The sequence below is a fragment of the Schistocerca gregaria genome, chromosome 9 (assembly GCF_023897955.1).
Source record: "Schistocerca gregaria isolate iqSchGreg1 chromosome 9, iqSchGreg1.2, whole genome shotgun sequence".
NCBI classification, from domain to species: Eukaryota; Metazoa; Arthropoda; class Insecta; order Orthoptera; family Acrididae; genus Schistocerca; species Schistocerca gregaria.
This window is the reverse complement of record NC_064928.1, coordinates 62,764,725-62,781,821: the sequence shown is the minus strand read 5'-3', so window position 1 is coordinate 62,781,821 and position 17,097 is coordinate 62,764,725.

Sequence of the window (17,097 nt, the reverse complement as noted above, 5' to 3'; positions counted from 1 at the left end):
AGTCCGCATGGTGCTTATTGTGTTCAATGCCGATTCAATTTCTGTGTTTCATCAACACTCTGAAGGTCCACAGCTTACAGAATGCCTCCAGATGTGCTTCAGAAACTACTACTAGTGTTCCAGTGAACGATCAAAACCTAGGCAGTTTAAGACACTACTCCCATGGAGAAAATTCCGCATGGTGCTTATTGTGCTCAATGCCGATGCAATTTTTGTGTTTCCTCAACACACTGAAGGTCCTCAGATTACAGAATGCATCCTGATGTGCTTCGGAAACTACTACTCGTCTGCCAGTGTCCGATCAAAGCGTACACAGTTTAAGACATTACTCCCGTGGAGAAAAGTTCGCATGGTGCTTATTGTGTTCAATGCCGATGCAATTTTTGTGTTTCATCAACACTCTGAAGGTCCACAGATTACAGAATGCTTCCAGATGTGCTTCGGAAACTACTACTAGTCTTCCAGTGCGCGATCAAAGCGTAGACAGTTTAAGACATTACTCCCATAGAGAAAATTCCGCATGGTGCTTATTGTGTTCAATGCTGATACAATTTTTGTGTTTCATCAACATTCTGAATGTCCACAGATTACAGAATGCCTCCAGATGTGCTTCGGAAACTACTACCAGTCTCCCATCGACGATCAAAGCGCAGACAGTTTAAGACATTACTCCCATGGAGAAAAGTCAGCATGGTGCTTATTGTGTTCAACGCCGATGCAATTTTTGTGTTTCATTAACACTCTGAAGGTCCACAGATAACAGAATGCCTCCAGATGTGCTTCAGAAACTACTACTAGTCTTCCAGTGTACGATCAAATTGTAGACAGTTTAAGACATACTCCCATGGAGAAAAGTTCGCATGGTGCTTATTGTGTTCAATGCCGATGCAATTTTTGCGTTTCATCAACACTCTGAAGGTTCTCAGATTACAGAATGCATCCTGATGTGCTTCGGAAACTACTACTCGTCTTCCAGTGTACGATCAAAGCGTAGACAGTTTAAGACCTTACTCCCATGGAGAAAAGTTCGCATGGTGCTTATTGTGTTCAATGCCGATGCTATTTTTGTGTTTCATCAACACTCTGGAGGTCCACAGATTACAGAATGCTTCCAGATGTGCTTCGGAAACTACTACTAGTCTTCCAGTGTACGATCAAAGCGTAGACAGCTTAAGACATTACTCCCATAGAGAAAATTCCGCTTGGTGCTATTGTGTTCAATGCCGATGCAATTTTTGTGTTTCATCAACACTCTGAAGATCCTCAGATTACAGAATGCATCCAGATGTGCTTCCTAAACTACTACTAGTCTTCCAATGTACGATCAAAGCGTAGACAGTGTAAGACATAATTCTCATGGAGAAAAGTCCGCATGGTGCTCATTGTGTTCAATGCCGATGCAATTTTTGTGTTTCATCAACATTCTGAATGTCCACAGATTACAGAATGCCTCCAGATGTGCTTCGGAAACTACTACTAGTCTTCCAGTGTACGATCAAATTGTAGACAGTTTAAGACATACTCCAATGGAGAAAAGTTCGCATGGTGCTTATTGTGTTCAATGCCGATGCAATTTTTGTGTTTCATCAGCACTCTGAAGGTCCTCAGATTACAGAATGCATCCAGATGTGCTTCCGAAACTACTACTAGTCTTCCAATGTACGATCAAAGCGTAGACAGTGTAAGACATTATTCTCATGGAGAAAAGTCCGCATGGTGCTTATTGTGTTTAATGCCGATGCAATTTTTGTGTTTCATCAACACCCTGAAGGTCCACAGATTACAGATTGCCTAAAGATGTGCTTCGGAAACTACTACTAGTCTTCCAGGGAACGATCAAAGCGTAGACAGTTTAAGACATTACTCCCATGGAGAAAAGTCCGCATGGTGCTTATTGTGTTCAATGCCGATGCAATTTTTTGTTTCATCGACACTCTGAAGGTGCACAGATTACAGAATGCATTAAGATGTTCCTCGGAAACTACTACTGGTCTTCCAGTGTACGATAAAAGCGTAGACAGTTTAAGACATTACTCCCTTGGAGAAAAGTCCGCATGGTGTTTATTGTGTTTATTGCCGATGCAATTTTTGTGTTTCATCAACTTTCGGAAGATCCACAGATTACAGAATGATTCCAGATGTGCTTCGGAAACTACTACTAATCTTCCAGTGTACGATCAAAGCGTAGACAGTTTAAGACATTACTCCCATGGAGAAAAGTCCGCATGGTGCTTATTGTGTTCAATGCCGATGCAATTTTTGTGTTTCATCAACACTCTGAAGGTCCTCAGATTACAGAATGCATCCAGATGTGCTTCCGAAACTACTACTAGTCTTCCAGTGTACGATCAAAGCGTAGACAGTTTAAGACATTATTCCCATGGAGTAAAGTCCGCATGGTGCTTACTGTGTTCAATGCCGATGCAATTTTTGTGTTTCATCAACACTCTGAAGGTCCACAGATTACAGAATGCATCCAGATGTGCTTCAGAAACTACTACTAGTCTTAAAGGGAACGATCAAAGCGTAGACAGTTTAAGACATTACTCCCATGGAGAAAAGTCCGCATGGTGCTTATTGTGTTCAATGCCGATTCAATTTCTGTGTTTCATCAACACTCTGAAGGTCCACAGATTACAGAATGCCTCCAGATGTGCTTCAGAAACTACTACTAGTCTTCCAGTGAACGATCAAAACCTAGGCAGTTTAAGACACTACTCCTATGGAGAAAATTCCGCATGGTGCTTATTGTGCTCAATGCCGATGCAATTTTTGTGTTTCATCAACACACTGAAGGTCCTCAGATTACAGAATGCATCCTGATGTGCTTCGGAAACTACTACTCGTCTTCCAGTGTCCGATCAAAGCGTACACAGTTTAAGACTTTACTCCCGTGGTGTTCAATGCCGATGCAATTTTTGTGTTTCATCAACACTCTGAAGGTCCACAGATTACAGAATGCTTCCAGATGTGCTTCGGAAACTACTAATAGTCTTCCAGTGCGCGATCAAAGCGTAGACATTTTAAGACATTACTCCCAGAGAGTAAATTCCGTATGGTGCTTATTGTGTTCAATGCTGATGCAATTTTTGTGTTTCATCAACACTCTGAAGGTCCACAGATAACAGAATGCCTCCAGATGTGCTTCGGAAACTACTACTAGTCTCCCAGTGTACGATCAAATTGTAGACAGTTTAAGACATACTCCCATGGAGAAAAGTTCGCTTGGTGCTTATTGTGTTTAATGCCTTTGCAATTTTAGTGTTTCATCAACACTCTGAAGGTTCTCAGATTACAGAATGCATCCTGATGTGCTTCGGAAACTACAACTCGTCTTCCAGTGTACGATCAAAGCGTAGACAGTTTAAGACCTTACTCCCATGGAGAAAAGTTCGCATGGTGCTTATTGTGTTCAATGCCGATGCTATTTTTGTGTTTCATCAACACTCTGGAGGTCCACAGATTACAGAATACTTCCAGATGTGCTTCGGAAACTACTACTAGTCTTCCAGTGTACGATCAAAGCGTAGACAGCTTAAGACATTACTCCCATAGAGAAAATTCCACTTGGTGCTATTGTGTTCAATGCCGATGCAATTTTTGTGTTTCATCAACACTCTGAAGGTCCTCAGATTACAGAATGCATCCAGATGTGCTTCCGAAACTACTACTAGTCTTCCAATGTACGATCAAAGCGTAGACAGTGTAAGACATTATTCTCATGGAGAAAAGTCCGCATGGTGCTTATTGTGTTAAATGCCGCTGCAATTTTTGTGTTTCATCGACACTCTGAAGGTCCACAGATTACAGAAAGCAATAAGATGTGCTTCGGAAACTACTACTAGTCTTCCAGTGTACGATAAAAGTGTAGACAGTTTAAGACATTACTCCCTTGGAGAAAAGTCCGCATGGTGTTTATTGTGTTTATTGCCGATGCAATTTTTGTGTATCATCAACTTTCGGAAGATCCACAGATTACAGAATGCCTCCAGATGTGCTTCAGAAACTACTACTAATCTTCCAGTGTACGATCAAAGCGTAGACAGTTTAAGACATTACTCCCATGGAGAAAAGTCCGCATGGTGCTCATTGTGTTCAATGCCGATGCAATTTTTGTGTTTCATCAACATTCTGAATGTGCACAGATTACAGAATGCCTCCAGATGTGCTTCGGAAACTACTACTAGTCTTCCATCGAACGATCAAACGTAGACAGATTAAGACATTACTCCCATGGAGAAAAGTCCTCATGGTGCTTATTGTGTTCCATGCCGCTGCAATTTTGTGTTTCATCAACACTCTGAAGGTCCACAGATTACAGAATGCCTCCAGATGTGCTTCGGAAGCTACTACTAGTCTTCCAGTGTACGATCAAAGCGTAGACAGTTTAAGATATTACTCCCATGGAGTAAAGTCCGCATGGTGCTTATTATGTTCAATGCCGATTCAATTTCTGTGTTTCATCAACACTCTGAAGGTCCACAGATTACAGAATACCTCCAGATGTGCTTCGGAAACTACTACTAGTCTTCCAGTGTACGATCAAAGCGTAGACAGTTTAAGACATTATTCCCATGGAGAAAAGTCCGCATGGTGCTTACTGTGTTCAATGCCGATGCAATTTTTGTGTTTCATCAACACTCTGAAGGTCCACAGATTACAGAATGCATCCAGATGTGCTTCGGAAACTACTACTAGTCTTAAAGGGAACGATCAAATCGTAGACAGTTTAAGACATTACTCCCATGGAGAAAAGTCCGCATGGTGCTTATTGTGTTCAATGCCGATTCAATTTCTGTGTTTCATCAACACTCTGAAGGTCCACAGATTACAGAATGCCTCCAGATGTGCTTCAGAAACTACTACTAGTCTTCCAGTGAACGATCAAAACCTAGGCAGTTTAAGACACTACTCCTATGGAGAAAATTCCGCATGGTCCTTATTGTGCTCAATGCCGATGCAATTTTTGTGTTTCATCAACACACTGAAGGTCCTCAGATTACAGAATGCATCCTGATGTGCTTCGGAAACTACTACTCGTCTTCCAGTGTACGATCAAAGCGTAGACAGTTTAAGACCTTACTCCCATGGAGAAAAGTTCGCATGGTGCTTATTGTGTTCAATGCCGATGCTATTTTTGTGTTTCATCAACACTCTGGAGGTCCACAGATTACAGAATACTTCCAGATGTGCTTCGGAAACTACTACTAGTCTTCCAGTGTACGATCAAAGCGTAGACAGCTTAAGACATTACTCCCATAGAGAAAATTCCGCTTGGTGCTATTGTGTTCAATGCCGATGCAATTTTTGTGTTTCATCAACACTCTGAAGGTCCTCAGATTACAGAATGCATCCAGATGTGCTTCCGAAACTACTACTAGTCTTCCAATGTACGATCAAAGCGTAGACAGTGTAAGACATTATTCTCATGGAGAAAAGTCCGCATGGTGCTTATTGTGTTCAATGCCGCTGCAATTTTTGTGTTTCATCGACACTCTGAAGGTCCACAGATTACAGAAAGCAATAAGATGTGCTTCGGAAACTACTACTAGTCTTCCAGTGTACGATAAAAGTGTAGACAGTTTAAGACATTACTCCCTTGGAGAAAAGTCCGCATGGTGTTTATTGTGTTTATTGCCGATGCAATTTTTGTGTATCATCAACTTTCGGAAGATCCACAGATTACAGAATGCCTCCAGATGTGCTTCTGAAACTACTACTAATCTTCCAGTGTACGATCAAAGCGTAGACAGTTTAAGACATTACTCCCATGGAGAAAAGTCCGCATGGTGCTCATTGTGTTCAATGCCGATGCAATTTTTGTGTTTCATCAACATTCTGAATGTGCACAGATTACAGAATGCCTCCAGATGTGCTTCGGAAACTACTACTAGTCTTCCATCGAACGATCAAACGTAGACAGATTAAGACATTACTCCCATGGAGAAAAGTCCTCATGGTGCTTATTGTGTTCCATGCCGCTGCAATTTTGTGTTTCATCAACACTCTGAAGGTCCACAGATTACAGAATGCCTCCAGATGTGCTTCGGAAACTACTACTAGTCTTCCAGTGTACGATCAAAGCGTAGACAGTTTAAGATATTACTCCCATGGAGTAAAGTCCGCATGGTGCTTATTATGTTCAATGCCGATTCAATTTCTGTGTTTCATCAACACTCTGAAGGTCCACAGATTACAGAATGCCTCCAGATGTGCTTCGGAAACTACTACTAGTCTTCCAGTGGACGATCAAAGCCTAGGCAGTTTAAGACACTACTCCCATGGAGAAAAGTCCGCATGGTGCTTATTGAGCTCAATGCCGATGCAATTTTTGTGTTTCATCAACACTCTGAAGGTCCACAGATTACAGAATGCATCCAGATGTGCTACCGAAACTACTACTAGTCTTCCAGTGTACGATCAAAGCGTAAACTGTTTAAGACATTACTCCCATGGTGAAAAGTCCGCATGGTGCTTATTGTGTTCAATGCTGATGCAATTTTTGTGTTTCATCAACACTCTTAAGGTCCACAGATTACAGAAAGTCTCCAGATGTGCTTTGGAAACTGCTACTAGTCTTGCAGTGAACGATCAAAGCCTAGACAGTTGAAGACATTACTCCCATGGAGAAAAGTCCGCATGGTGCTTATTGTGTTTAATGCCTTTGCAATTTTTGTGTTTCATCAACATTCTGAATGTCCACAGATTACGACTTCGGAAACTACCACCAGTCTTCCATCGAATGATTAAAGCGTAGACAGTTTAAGACATTACTCCCATGGAGAAAAGTCCGCATGGTGCTTATTGTGTTCAATGCCGATGCATTTTTTGTATTTCACCAACACTCTGAAGGTCCACAGATTACAGAATGCCACCAGATGTGCTTCGGAAACTACTACTAATCTTACAGTGTACGATCAAATCGTAGACAGTTTAAGACATTACTCCCATTTAGAAAAGTCCGTATTGTGCTTATTGTGAGTCAATGCCGATGCAATTTTTGTGTTTCATCAACACTCTGAAGGTCCACAGATTACAGAATGCCTCCAGATGTGCTTCGGGAACTTCTACAAGTCTATCAGTGTACGATCAAAGCGTAGACAGTTGAAGACATTACTCCAATGGAGAAAACTCCGCATGGTGCTTATTGTGTTCAAAGTCGATGCAATTTTTGTGTTTCAACACTCTGAAGTCCACAGATTACAGAATGCATCCCGATGTGCTTCGGAAACTACTATTAGTCTTCCATTGAACGATCAAAGCGTAGACAGTTTAAGGCATTACTCTCATGGAGAAAAGTCCCCATGGTGCTTATTGTGTTCAATGCCGATTCAATTTCTGTGTTTCATCAACACTCTGAAGGTCCACAGATTACAGAATTCCTGCAGATGTGCTTCGGAAACTACTACTAGTCTTCCAGTGTACGATCAAAGCGTAGACTGTTTAAGACATTACTCCCATAGAGAAAATTCCGTATGGTGCTTATTGTGTTCAATGCCGATGCAATTTTTGTGTTTCATCAACACTCTGACGGTCCACACATTACAGAATGCCTCCAGATGTGCTTCGGAAACTGCTACTAGTTTTCCAGTGTACGATCAAAGCGTAGAAAGTTTAAGACATTACTAACATGGAGAAAAGTCAGTATAGTGCCTATTGTGTTCAATGCCGATGCAATTTTTGTGTTTCATCAACACTCTGAAGGTCCTCAGATTACAGAATGCATGCAGATGTGGTTCCGAAACTACTACTAGTCTTCCAGTGTACGATCAAAGCGTAGACACTTTGAGACATTACTCCCATGGAGAAAAGTCCGCATGGTGCTTATTGTGTTCAATGCCGATGCAATTTTTGTGTGTCATCAACACTCTGAAGGTCCACAGATTACAGAATGCCTCCAGATGTGCTTCGGAAACTACTACTAGTCTTCCAGGGAACGATCAAAGCGTAGACAGTTTAACACATTACTCCCATGGAGAAAAGTCCGCATGGTGCTTATTGTGTTAAATGCCGATTCAATTTCTGTGTTTCATCAACACTCTGAAGGTCCACAGATTACAGAATGCCTCCAGATGTGCTTCGGAAACTACTACTAGTCTTCCAGTGAACGATCAAAACCTAGGCAGTTTAAGACACTACTCCCATGGAGAAAAGTCCGCATGGTGCTTATTGTGCTCAATGCCGATGCAATTTTTGTGTTTCATCAACACTCTGAAGGTCCTCAGATTACAGAATGCATCCTGATGTGCTTCGGAAACTACTACTCGTCTGCCAGTGTCCGATCAAAGCGTATACAGTTTAAGACATTACTCCGGTGGAGAAAAGTTCGCATGGTGCTTATTGTGTTCAATGCCGATGCAATTTTTGTGTTTCATCGACATTCTGAATGTCCACAGATTACAGGATACCTCGAGATGTGTTTCGAAAACTACTACCAGTCTCCCATCGAACGATCAAAGCGCAGACAGTTTAAGACATTACTCCTATGGAGAAAAGTCCGCATGGTGCTTATTGTGTTCAATGCCGATGCAATTTTTGTGTTTCATCAACACACTGAAGGTCCTCAGATTACAGAATGCATCCTGATGTGCTTCGGAAACTACTACTCGTCTTCCAGTGTCCGATCAAAGCGTACACAGTTTAAGACTTTACTCCCGTGGAGAAAAGTTCGCATGGAGCTTATTGTGTTCAATGCCGATGCAATTTTTGTGTTTCATCAACACTCTGAAGGTCCACAGATTACAGAATGCTTCCAGATGTGCTTCGGAAACTACTACTAGTCTTCCAGTGCGCGATCAAAGCGTAGACATTTTAAGACATTACTCCCAGAGAGAAAATTCCGTATGGTGCTTATTGTGTTCAATGCTGATGCAATTTTTGTGTTTCATCAACACTCTGAAGGTCCACAGATAACAGAATGCCTCCAGATGTGCTTCGGAAACTACTACTAGTCTCCCAGTGTACGATCAAATTGTAGACAGTTTAAGACATACTCCCATGGAGAAAAGTTCGCATGGTGCTTATTGTGTTTAATGCCTTTGCAATTTTAGTGTTTCATCAACACTCTGAAGGTTCTCAGATTACAGAATGCATCCTGATGTGCTTCGGAAACTACTACTCGTCTTCCAGTGTACGATCAAAGCGTAGACAGTTTAAGACCTTACTCCCATGGAGAAAAGTTCGCATGGTGCTTATTGTGTTCAATGCCGATGCTATTTTTGTGTTTCATCAACACTCTGGAGGTCCACAGATTACAGAATACTTCCAGATGTGCTTCGGAAACTACTACTAGTCTCCCAGTGTACGATCAAAGCGTAGACAGCTTAAGACATTACTCCCATAGAGAAAATTCCGCTTGGTGCTATTGTGTTCAATGCCGATGCAATTTTTGTGTTTCATCAACACTCTGAAGGTCCTCAGATTACAGAATGCATCCAGATGTGCTTCCGAAAGTACTACTAGTCTTCCAATGTACGATCAAAGCGTAGACAGTGTAAGACATTATTCTCATGGAGAAAAGTCCGCATGGTGCTTATTGTGTTCAATGCCGCTGCAATTTTTGTGTTTCATCGACACTCTGAAGGTCCACAGATTACAGAAAGCAATAAGATGTGCTTCGGAAACTACTACTAGTCTTCCAGTGTACGATAAAAGTGTAGACAGTTTAAGACATTACTCCCTTGGAGAAAAGTCCGCATGGTGTTTATTGTGTTTATTGCCGATGCAATTTTTGTGTATCATCAACTTTCGGAAGATCCACAGATTACAGAATGCCTCCAGATGTGCTTCAGAAACTACTACTAATCTTCCAGTGTACGATCAAAGCGTAGACAGTTTAAGACATTACTCCCATGGAGAAAAGTCCGCATGGTGCTCATTGTGTTCAATGCCGATGCAATTTTTGTGTTTCATCAACATTCTGAATGTGCACAGATTACAGAATGCCTCCAGATGTGCTTCGGAAACTACTACTAGTCTTCCATCGAACGATCAAACGTAGACAGATTAAGACATTACTCCCATGGAGAAAAGTCCTCATGGTGCTTATTGTGTTCCATGCCGCTGCAATTTTGTGTTTCATCAACACTCTGAAGGTCCACAGATTACAGAATGCCTCCAGATGTGCTTCGGAAACTACTACTAGTCTTCCAGTGTACGATCAAAGCGTAGACAGTTTAAGATATTACTCCCATGGAGTAAAGTCCGCATGGTGCTTATTATGTTCAATGCCGATTCAATTTCTGTGTTTCATCAACACTCTGAAGGTCCACAGATTACAGAATGCCTCCAGATGTGCTTCGGAAACTACTACTAGTCTTCCAGTGTACGATCAAAGCGTAGACAGTTTAAGACATTATTCCCATGGAGAAAAGTCCGCATGGTGCTTACTGTGTTCAATGCCGATGCAATTTTTGTGTTTCATCAACACTCTGAAGGTCCACAGATTACAGAATGCATCCAGATGTGCTTCGGAAACTACTACTAGTCTTAAAGGGAACGATCAAAGCGTAGACAGTTTAAGACATTACTCCCATGGAGAAAAGTCCGCATGGTGCTTATTGTGTTCAATGCCGATTCAATTTCTGTGTTTCATCAACACTCTGAAGGTCCACAGATTACAGAATGCCTCCAGATGTGCTTCAGAAACTACTACTAGTCTTCCAGTGAACGATCAAAACCTAGGCAGTTTAAGACACTACTCCTATGGAGAAAATTCCGCATGGTGCTTATTGTGCTCAATGCCGATGCAATTTTTGTGTTTCATCAACACACTGAAGGTCCTCAGATTACAGAATGCATCCTGATGTGCTTCGGAAACTACTACTCGTCTTCCAGTGTCCGATCAAAGCGTACACAGTTTAAGACTTTACTCCCGTGGAGAAAAGTTCGCATGGAGCTTATTGTGTTCAATGCCGATGCAATTTTTGTGTTTCATCAACACTCTGAAGGTCCACAGATTACAGAATGCTTCCAGATGTGCTTCGGAAACTACTACTAGTCTTCCAGTGCGCGATCAAAGCGTAGACATTTTAAGACATTACTCCCAGAGAGAAAATTCCGTATGGTGCTTATTGTGTTCAATGCTGATGCAATTTTTGTGTTTCATCAACACTCTGAAGGTCCACAGATAACAGAATGCCTCCAGATGTGCTTCGGAAACTACTACTAGTCTCCCAGTGTACGATCAAATTGTAGACAGTTTAAGACATACTCCCATGGAGAAAAGTTCGCATGGTGCTTATTGTGTTTAATGCCTTTGCAATTTTAGTGTTTCATCAACACTCTGAAGGTTCTCAGATTACAGAATGCATCCTGATGTGCTTCGGAAACTACTACTCGTCTTCCAGTGTACGATCAAAGCGTAGACAGTTTAAGACCTTACTCCCATGGAGAAAAGTTCGCATGGTGCTTATTGTGTTCAATGCCGATGCTATTTTTGTGTTTCATCAACACTCTGGAGGTCCACAGATTACAGAATACTTCCAGATGTGCTTCGGAAACTACTACTAGTCTCCCAGTGTACGATCAAAGCGTAGACAGCTTAAGACATTACTCCCATAGAGAAAATTCCGCTTGGTGCTATTGTGTTCAATGCCGATGCAATTTTTGTGTTTCATCAACACTCTGAAGGTCCTCAGATTACAGAATGCATCCAGATGTGCTTCCGAAACTACTACTAGTCTTCCAATGTACGATCAAAGCGTAGACAGTGTAAGACATTATTCTCATGGAGAAAAGTCCGCATGGTGCTTATTGTGTTCAATGCCGCTGCAATTTTTGTGTTTCATCGACACTCTGAAGGTCCACAGATTACAGAAAGCAATAAGATGTGCTTCGGAAACTACTACTAGTCTTCCAGTGTACGATAAAAGTGTAGACAGTTTAAGACATTACTCCCTTGGAGAAAAGTCCGCATGGTGTTTATTGTGTTTATTGCCGATGCAATTTTTGTGTATCATCAACTTTCGGAAGATCCACAGATTACAGAATGCCTCCAGATGTGCTTCAGAAACTACTACTAATCTTCCAGTGTACGATCAAAGCGTAGACAGTTTAAGACATTACTCCCATGGAGAAAAGTCCGCATGGTGCTCATTGTGTTCAATGCCGATGCAATTTTTGTGTTTCATCAACATTCTGAATGTGCACAGATTACAGAATGCCTCCAGATGTGCTTCGGAAACTACTACTAGTCTTCCATCGAACGATCAAACGTAGACAGATTAAGACATTACTCCCATGGAGAAAAGTCCTCATGGTGCTTATTGTGTTCCATGCCGCTGCAATTTTGTGTTTCATCAACACTCTGAAGGTCCACAGATTACAGAATGCCTCCAGATGTGCTTCGGAAACTACTACTAGTCTTCCAGTGTACGATCAAAGCGTAGACAGTTTAAGATATTACTCCCATGGAGTAAAGTCCGCATGGTGCTTATTATGTTCAATGCCGATTCAATTTCTGTGTTTCATCAACACTCTGAAGGTCCACAGATTACAGAATGCCTCCAGATGTGCTTCGGAAACTACTACTAGTCTTCCAGTGTACGATCAAAGCGTAGACAGTTTAAGACATTATTCCCATGGAGAAAAGTCCGCATGGTGCTTACTGTGTTCAATGCCGATGCTATTTTTGTGTTTCATCAACACTCTGAAGGTCCACAGATTACAGAATGCATCCAGATGTGCTTCGGAAACTACTACTAGTCTTAAAGGGAACGATCAAAGCGTAGACAGTTTAAGACATTACTCCCATGGAGAAAAGTCCGCATGGTGCTTATTGTGTTCAATGCCGATTCAATTTCTGTGTTTCATCAACACTCTGAAGGTCCACAGATTACAGAATGCCTCCAGATGTGCTTCAGAAACTACTACTAGTCTTCCAGTGAACGATCAAAACCTAGGCAGTTTAAGACACTACTCCTATGGAGAAAATTCCGCATGGTGCTTATTGTGCTCAATGCCGATGCAATTTTTGTGTTTCATCAACACACTGAAGGTCCTCAGATTACAGAATGCATCCTGATGTGCTTCGGAAACTACTACTCGTCTTCCAGTGTCCGATCAAAGCGTACACAGTTTAAGACTTTACTCCCGTGGAGAAAAGTTCGCATGGAGCTTATTGTGTTCAATGCCGATGCAATTTTTGTGTTTCATCAACACTCTGAAGGTCCACAGATTACAGAATGCTTCCAGATGTGCTTCGGAAACTACTACTAGTCTTCCAGTGCGCGATCAAAGCGTAGACATTTTAAGACATTACTCCCAGAGAGAAAATTCCGTATGGTGCTTATTGTGTTCAATGCTGATGCAATTTTTGTGTTTCATCAACACTCTGAAGGTCCACAGATAACAGAATGCCTCCAGATGTGCTTCGGAAACTACTACTAGTCTCCCAGTGTACGATCAAAGCGTAGACAGCTTAGACATTACTCCCATAGAGAAAATTCCGCTTGGTGCTATTGTGTTCAATGCCGATGCAATTTTTGTGTTTCATCAACACTCTGAAGGTCCTCAGATTACAGAATGCATCCAGATGTGCTTCCGAAACTACTACTAGTCTTCCAATGTACGATCAAAGCGTAGACAGTGTAAGACATTATTCTCATGGAGAAAAGTCCGCATGGTGCTTATTGTGTTCAATGCCGCTGCAATTTTTGTGTTTCATCGACACTCTGAAGGTCCACAGATTACAGAAAGCAATAAGATGTGCTTCGGAAACTACTACTAGTCTTCCAGTGTACGATAAAAGTGTAGACAGTTTAAGACATTACTCCCTTGGAGAAAAGTCCGCATGGTGTTTATTGTGTTTATTGCCGATGCAATTTTTGTGTATCATCAACTTTCGGAAGATCCACAGATTACAGAATGCCTCCAGATGTGCTTCTGAAACTACTACTAATCTTCCAGTGTACGATCAAAGCGTAGACAGTTTAAGACATTACTCCCATGGAGAAAAGTCCGCATGGTGCTCATTGTGTTCAATGCCGATGCAATTTTTGTGTTTCATCAACATTCTGAATGTGCACAGATTACAGAATGCCTCCAAATGTGCTTCGGAAACTACTACTAGTCTTCCATCGAACGATCAAACGTAGACAGATTAAGACATTACTCCCATGGAGAAAAGTCCTCATGGTGCTTATTGTGTTCCATGCCGCTGCAATTTTGTGTTTCATCAGCACTCTGAAGGTCCACAGATTACAGAATGCCTCCAGATGTGCTTCGGAAACTACTACTAGTCTTCCAGTGTACGATCAAAGCGTAGACAGTTTAAGATATTACTCCCATGGAGTAAAGTCCGCATGGTGCTTATTATGTTCAATGCCGATTCAATTTCTGTGTTTCATCAACACTCTGAAGGTCCACAGATTACTGAATGCCTCCAGATGTGCTTCGGAAACTACTACTAGTCTTCCAGTGGACGATCAAAGCCTAGGCAGTTTAAGACACTACTCCCATGGAGAAAAGTCCGCATGGTGCTTATTGAGCTCAATGCCGATGCAATTTTTGTGTTTCATCAACACTCTGAAGGTCCACAGATTACACAATGCATCCAGATGTGCTACCGAAACTACTACTAGTCTTCCAGTGTACGATCAAAGCGTAAACTGTTTAAGACATTACTCCCATGGTGAAAAGTCCGCATGGTGCTTATTGTGTTCAATGCTGATGCAATTTTTGTGTTTCATCAACACTCTTAAGGTCCACAGATTACAGAAAGTCTCCAGATGTGCTTTGGAAACTGCTACTAGTCTTGCAGTGAACGATCAAAGCCTAGACAGTTGAAGACATTACTCCCATGGAGAAAAGTCCGCATGTTGCTTATTGTGTTTAATGCCTTTGCAATTTTTGTGTTTCATCAACATTCTGAATGTCCACAGATTACAGAATGCCTCCAGATGTTCTTCGGAAACTACTACCAGTCTTCCATCGAATGATTAAAGCGTAGACAGTTTAAGACATTACTCCCATGGAGAAAAGTCCGCATGGTGCTTATTGTGTTCAATGCCGATGCATTTTTTGTATTTCACCAACACTCTGAAGGTCCACAGATTACAGAATGCCACCAGATGTGCTTCGGAAACTACTACTAATCTTACAGTGTACGATCAAATCGTAGACAGTTTAAGACATTACTCCCATTTAGAAAAGTCCGTATGGTGCTTATTGTGAGTCAATGCCGATGCAATTTTTGTGTTTCATCAACACTCTGAAGGTCCACAGATTACAGAATGCCTCCAGATGTGCTTTGGGAACTTCTACAAGTCTATCAGTGTACGATCAAAGCGTAGACAGTTGAAGACATTACTCCCATGGAGAAAACTCCGCATGGTGCTTATTGTGTTCAAAGTCGATGCAATTTTTGTGTTTCAACACTCTGAAGTCCACAGATTACAGAATGCATCCCGATGTGCTTCGGAAACTACTATTAGTCTTCCATTGAACGATCAAAGCGTAGACAGTTTAAGGCATTACTCTCATGGAGAAAAGTCCCCATGGTGCTTATTGTGTTCAATGCCGATTCAATTTCTGTGTTTCATCAACACTCTGAAGGTCCACAGATTACAGAATTCCTGCAGATGTGCTTCGGAAACTACTACTAGTCTTCCAGTGTACGATCAATGCGTAGACTGTTTAAGACATTACTCCCATAGAGAAAATTCCGTATGGTGCTTATTGTGTTCAATGCCGATGCAATTTTTGTGTTTCATCAACACTCTGACGGTCCACACATTACAGAATGCCTCCAGATGTGCTTCGGAAACTGCTACTAGTTTTCCAGTGTACGATCAAAGCGTAGAAAGTTTAAGACATTACTAACATGGAGAAAAGTCAGTATAGTGCCTATTGTGTTCAATGCCGATGCAATTTTTGTGTTTCATCAACACTCTGAAGGTCCTCAGATTACAGAATGCATGCAGATGTGGTTCCGAAACTACTACTAGTCTTCCAGTGTACGATCAAAGCGTAGACACTTTGAGACATTACTCCCATGGAGAAAAGTTCGCATGGTGCTTATTGTGTTCAATGCCGATGCAATTTTTGTGTGTCATCAACACTCTGAAGGTCCACAGATTACAGAATGCCTCCAGATGTGCTTCGGAAACTACTACTAGTCTTCCAGGGAACGATCAAAGCGTAGACAGTTTAACACATTACTCCCATGGAGAAAAGTCCGCATGGTGCTTATTGTGTTAAATGCCGATTCAATTTCTGTGTTTCATCAACACTCTGAAGGTCCACAGATTACAGAATGCCTCCAGATGTGCTTCGGAAACTACTACTAGTCTTCCAGTGAACGATCAAAACCTAGGCAGTTTAAGACACTACTCCCATGGAGAAAAGTCCGCATGGTGCTTATTGTGCTCAATGCCGATGCAATTTTTGTGTTTCATCAACACTCTGAAGGTCCTCAGATTACAGAATGCATCCTGATGTGCTTCGGAAACTACTACTCGTCTGCCAGTGTCCGATCAAAGCGTATACAGTTTAAGACATTACTCCGGTGGAGAAAAGTTCGCATGGTGCTTATTGTGTTCAATGCCGATGCAATTTTTGTGTTTCATCGACATTCTGAATGTCCACAGATTACAGGATACCTCGAGATGTGTTTCGAAAACTACTACCAGTCTCCCATCGAACGATCAAAGCGCAGACAGTTTAAGACATTACTCCCATGGAGAAAAGTCCGCATGGTGCTTATTGTGTTCAATGCCGATGCAATTTTTGTGTTTCATCAACACTCTGAAGGTCCACAGATTACAGAATCACTCCAGATGTGCTTCGGAAACTACTACTAGTCTTCCAGTGTACGATCAAATTGTAGACAGTTTAAGACATACTCCCATGGAGAAAAGTTCGCATGGTGCTTATTGTGTTCAATGCCGATGCAATTTTTGTGTTTCATCAACACTCTGAAGGTCCTCAGATTACAGAATGCATCCAGATGTGCTTCCGAAACTACTACTAGTCTTCCAATGTACGATCAAAGCGTAGACAGTGTAAGACATTATTCTCATGGAGAAAAGTCCGCATGGTGCTTATTGTGTTTAATGCCGATGCAATTTTTGTGTTTCATCAACACCCTGAAGGTCC